This window comes from Schistocerca gregaria, chromosome 11, assembly GCF_023897955.1.
Source record: "Schistocerca gregaria isolate iqSchGreg1 chromosome 11, iqSchGreg1.2, whole genome shotgun sequence".
NCBI lineage: Eukaryota > Metazoa > Arthropoda > Insecta > Orthoptera > Acrididae > Schistocerca > Schistocerca gregaria.
Genome location: NC_064930.1, coordinates 152949652 through 152955651, shown reverse-complemented (window position 1 = coordinate 152955651; position 6000 = coordinate 152949652).

Here is a 6000-nt window from a genome sequence, read left to right as displayed (position 1 = left end):
CTCCTTTCATGCAAAATCTTAAGGTCCAAAGCCGGCTAAAAAGTGAATAATCGACAACTAAAACTTGAATTGTACTACTTCTTACTGGCTATTACTTCAACTTAGAAGATTCATCTGTGTTCTACTGTGGTGCTTTTAGTGTCTCCGCATACCGCAGCACGCGACATAGCTTTGCAGACAATAAATGTAACCGTCTCAGAGAGAAAAGCGACCAATGTGACGATCTGGCTTTAAGTCCATTCGATAACAAATGACGAAAATGGACGGATTTCTCAGGTTTTTACTACATATGAACACTTTTCACATTCTCCCATGCAACGCGGCTGCTAGTCCTCCTTTCATGCAAAATCATAAGGTCCTAGGTCGTGTCCAAGCCACCATAGCCGGCTAAAAAGTGAATAATCGACAACTAAAGCTTGAATTGTACTACTTCTTACTGGCTATTACGTCAACTTAGAAGCTTCTTCTGTGTTCTACTATGGTGCTTTTATTGTTTCGGCATACCGCAGCACGTTACATAGATTTGCAGACGATAAGTGTAACCGTTTCAGAGAGAAGAGCGGCCAATGTGACGATCTGGCTTTAAGTCGATTCGATAACAAATGACGAAAACGGACGGATTTCTCAGGTTTTCACTACATATGAACACTTTTCACATTCTCCCATGCAACGCGGTTGTTAGACCTCCTTTCATGCAAAATCTTAAGGTCCTAGGTCATGTCCAAGCCACCAAAGCCGCCTAAAAAGTGAATAATCGATAACTAAAACTTGAATTGTACTACTTCTTACTGGCTATTACTTCAACTTAGAAGCTTCTTCTGTGTTCTACTATGGTGCTTTTAGTGTTTCCGCATACTGCAGCACGCGACTTAGCTTTGCAGACGATAAATGTAACCGTTTCAGAGAGAAAAGGGGCCAATGAGACGATCTGGCTTTAAGTCGATTCGATAACAAATGGCGAAAACAGACGGATTTCTCACGTTTTTACTACATATGAACACTTTTCACATTCTCCCATGCAACGCGCCTGCAAGTACTCCTTTCATGCAAAATCTTAAGGTTCCACCGCATGTCCAAGCCACCAAAGCCGGCTAAAAAGTGAATAATCGACAACTAAAACTTGAATTGTACTACTTCTTACTGGCTATTACTTCAACTTAGAAGCTCCTTCTGTGTTCTACTATGGTGCTTTTAGTGTTTCGGCATATCGCAGCACGCGACATAGCTTTGCAGACGATAAATGTAACCGTTTGAGAGAGAAGAATGGCCAATGTGACGATCTGGCTTGAAGTCAATTCGATAACAAATGACGAAAATGGACGGATTTCTCAGGTTTTTACTACATATGAACACTTTTCACATTCTCCCATGCAACGCGGCTGTTAGACCTCCTTTCATGCAAAATCTTACGGTCCTAGGTCATGTCCAAGCCACCAAAGCCGCCTAAAAAGTGAATAATCGATAACTAAAACTTGAATTGTACTACTTCTTACTGGCTATTACTTCAACTTAGAAGCTTCTTCTGTGTTCTACTATGGTGCTTTTAGTGTCTCCGCATACCGCAGCACGCGACATAGCTTTGCAGACGATAAATGTAACCGTCTCAGAGAGAAAAGCGGCAAATGTGACGATCTGGCTTTAAGTCGATTCCATAACAAATGACGAAAACGGACGGATTTCTCAGGTTTTTCCAACATATGAACACTTTTCACATTCTCCCGTGCAACGCGGCTGCTAGTCCTCCTTTCATGCAAAATCTTAAGGTCCTAGGTCATGTCCAAGCCACCAAAGCCGGCTAAAAAGTGAATAATCGACAACTAAAACTTGAATTGTACTACTTCTTACTGGCTATTACTTCAACTTAGAAGCTTTTTCTGTGTTCTACTATGGTGCTTTTAGTGTCTCCGCATACCGCAGCACGCGACATAGCTTTCCAGACGATAAATGTAACCGTCTCAGAGAGAAAAGGGGCCAATGAGACGATCTGGTTTTAAGTCGATTCCATAACAAATGACGAAAACGGACGGATTTCTCAGGTTTTTACTACATACGAACACTTTTCACATTCTCCCGTGCAACGCGGCTGCTAGTCTTCCTTTCATGCAAAATCTTAAGGTTCCACCGCATGTCCAAGCCACCAAAGCCGGTTAAAAAGTGAATAATCGACAACTAAAACTTGAATTGTACTACTTCTTACTGGCTATTACTTCAACATAGAAGCTCCTTCTGTGTTCTACTATGGTGCTTTTAGTGTTTCGGCATATCGCAGCACGCGACATAGCTTTGCAGACGATAAATGTAACCGTTTGAGAGAGAAGAATGGCCAATGTGACGATCTGCCTTGAAGTCAATTCGATAACAAATGACGAAAATGGACGGATTTCTCAGGTTTTTACTACTTATGAACATTTTTCACATTCTCCCATGCAACGCGGCTGCTAGTCCTCCTTTCATGCAAAATCTTAAGGTCCTAGGTCATGTCCAAGAAACCAAAGCCGGCTAAAAAGTGAATAATCGACAACTAAAACTTCAATTGTACTACTTCTTACTGGCTATTACTTCAACATAGAAGCTTCTTCTGTGTTCTACTATGGTGCTTTTAGTGTTTCCGCATACCGCAGCACGCGACATTGCTTTGTAGACGATAAATGTAACCGTTTCAGAGAGAAGAGCGGCCAATGTGACGATCTGGCTTTAAGACGATTCGATAACAAATGGCGAAAACGGACGGATTTCTCAGGTTTTTACTACATATGAACACCTTTCACATTCTCCCGTGCAACGCGGCTGCTAGTCCTCCTTTCATGGAAAATCTTAAGGTACTAGGTCATGTCCAAGCCACCAAAGCCGGCTAAAAAGTGGATAATCGACAACTAAAACTTGAATTGTACTACTTCTTACTGGCTATTACTTCAACTTAGAAGCTTCTTCTGTGTTCTACTATGGAGCTTTTAGTGTCTCCGCATACCGCAGCACGCGACATAGCTTTGCAGACGATAAGTGTAACCGTTTCAGAGAGAAAAGAGACCAATGTGACGATCTGGCTTTAAGTCGATTCGATAACAAATGACGAAAACGGACGGATTTCTCAGGTTTTTACTACATATGAACACTTTTCACATTCTACCGTGCAACGCGGCTGCTAGTCCTCCTTTCATGCAAAATCATAAGGTCCTAGGTCGTGTCCAAGCCACCATAGCCGGCTAAAAAGTGAATAATCGACAACTAAAGCTTGAATTGTACTACTTCTTACTGGCTATTACGTCAACTTAGAAGCTTCTTCTGTGTTCTACTGTGTTGCTTTTAGTGTCTCCGCATACCGCAGCACGCGACATAGCTTTGCAGACAGTAAATGTAACCTTCTCAAAGAGAAAAGTGGCCAATGTGACGATCTGGCTTTAAGTCGATTCGATAACAAATGACGAAAACGGACGGATTTCTCAGGTTTTTACTACATATGAACACTTTTCACATTCTCCCGTGCAACGCGGCTGGTAGTCCTCCTTTCATGCACAATCTTAAGGTCCTAGGTCATGTCCAAGCCACCAAAGCCGGCTAAAAAGTGAATAATCGACAACTAAAACTTGAAATGTACTACTTCTTACTGGCTATTACGTCAACTGAGAAGCTTCTTCTGTGTTCTACTATGGTGCTTTTATTGTTTCGGCATACCGCAGCACGTTACATAGCTTTGCAGACGATAAATGTAACCGTTTCAGAGAGAAAAGCGGGCAATGTGACGATATGGCTTTAAGTCGATTCGTTAACAAATGACGAAAACAGACGGATTTCTCACGTTTTTACTACATATGAACACTTTTCACATTCTCCCATGCAACGCGCCTGCAAGTACTCCTTTCATGCAAAATCTTAAGGTCCTAGGTCATGTCCAAGACACCAAAGCCGGCTAAAAAGTGAATAATCGACTACTAAAACTTGAATTGTACTACTTCTTACTGGCTATTACTTCGACTTAGAAGCTTCTTCTGTGTTCTACTGTGGTGCTTTTAGTGTCTCCGCATACCGCAGCACGCGACATAGCTTTGCAGACAGTAAATGTAACCTTCTCAGAGAGAAAAGTGGCCAATGTGACGATCTGGCTTTAAGTCGATTCGATAACAAATGACGAAAACGGACGGATTTCTCAGGTTTTTGCTACATATGAACACTTTTCACATTCTGCCGTGCAACGCGGCTGCTAGTCCTCCTTTCATGCACAATCTTAAGGTCCTAGGTCATGTCCAAGCCACCAAAGCTGGCTAAAAAATGAATAATCGACAACTAAAACTTGAATTGTACTACTTCTTACTGGCTATTACTTCAACTTAGAAGCTTCTTCTGTGTTCTACTATGGTGCTTTTAGTGTCTCCGCACACCGCAGCACGCGACATAGCTTTGCAGACGATAAATGTAACCCTCTCAGAGAGAAAAGCGGCCAATATGAAGATCTGGCTTTAAGTCGAGTCGATAACAAATGACGAAAACGGACGGATTTCTCAGGTTTTTACTACATATGAACACTTTTCACATTCTCCCATGCAACGCGGCTGTTAGACATCCTTTCATGCAAAATCTTATGGTCCTAGGTCATGTCCAAGCCACCAAAGCCGGCTAAAAGGTGAGTAATCGATAACTAAAACTTGAATTGTACTACTTCTTACTGGCTATTACTTCAACTTAGAAGCTTCTTCTGTGTTCTACTGTGCGCTTTTAGTGTCTCCGCATACCACAGCACGCGACATAGCTTTGCAGACGATAAATGTAACCATCTCAGAGAGAAAAGTGGCCAATGTGACGATCTGGCTTTAAGTCGATTCGATAACAAATGACGAAAACGGACGGATTTCTCTGGTTTTTACTACATATGAAACCTTTTCACATTCTCCCGTGCAAAGCGGCTGCTAGTCCTCCTTTCATGCAAAATCTTAAGGTCCAAAGCCGGCTAAAAAGTGAATAATCGACAACTAAAACTTGAATTGTACTACTTCTTACTGGCTATTACTTCAACTTAGAAGCTTCTTCTGTGTTCTACTATGGTGCTTCTAGTGTCTCCGCACACCGCAGCACGCGACATAGCTTTGCAGACGATAAATGTAACCTTCTCAGAGAGAAAATCGGCCAATGTGACGATCTGGCTTTAAGTCGATTCGATAACAAATGACGAAAACGGACGGATTTCTCAGGTTTTTAGTACATATGAACACTTTTCACATTCTCCCATGCAACGCGGCTGTTAGACCTCCTTTCACGCAAAATCGTAAGGTCCTAGGTCATGTCCAAGCCACCAAAGCCGGCTAAAATGTGAATAATCGATAACTAAAACTTGAATTGTACTGCTTCTTACTCGCCATTACTTCAACTTAGAAGCTCCTTCTGTGTTCTACTATGGTGCTTTTAGTGGTTCGGCATATCGCAGCACGCGTCATAGCTTTGCAGGCGATAAATGTAACCGTTTGAGAGAGAAGAATGGCCAATGTGTCGATCTGGCTTGAAGTCTATTCGATAACAAATGACGAAAATGGACGGATTTCTCAGGTTTTTACTACATATGAACACTTTTCAAATTCTCCCATGCAACTCGGCTGTTAGACCTCCTTTCATGCAATATCTTAAGGTCCTATGTCATGTCCAAGCCACCAAAGCCGGCTAAAAAGTGAATAATCGACAACTAAAACTTGAATTGTACTACTTCTTACTGGCTATTACTTCAATATAGAAGATTCTTCTGTGTTCTACTGTGGTGCTTTTAGTGTCTCCGCATACCGCAGCACGCGACATAGCTTTGCAGACAATAAATGTAACCGTCTCAGAGAGAAAGCGGCCAATGTGACGATCTGGCTTTAAGTCCATTCGATAACAAATGACGAAAATGGACGGATTTCTCAGGTTTTTACTACATATGAACACTTTTCACATTCTCCCATGCAACGCGGCTGCTAGTCCTCCTGTCATGCAAAATCATAAGGTCCTAGGTCATGTCCAAGCCACCATAGCCGGCTA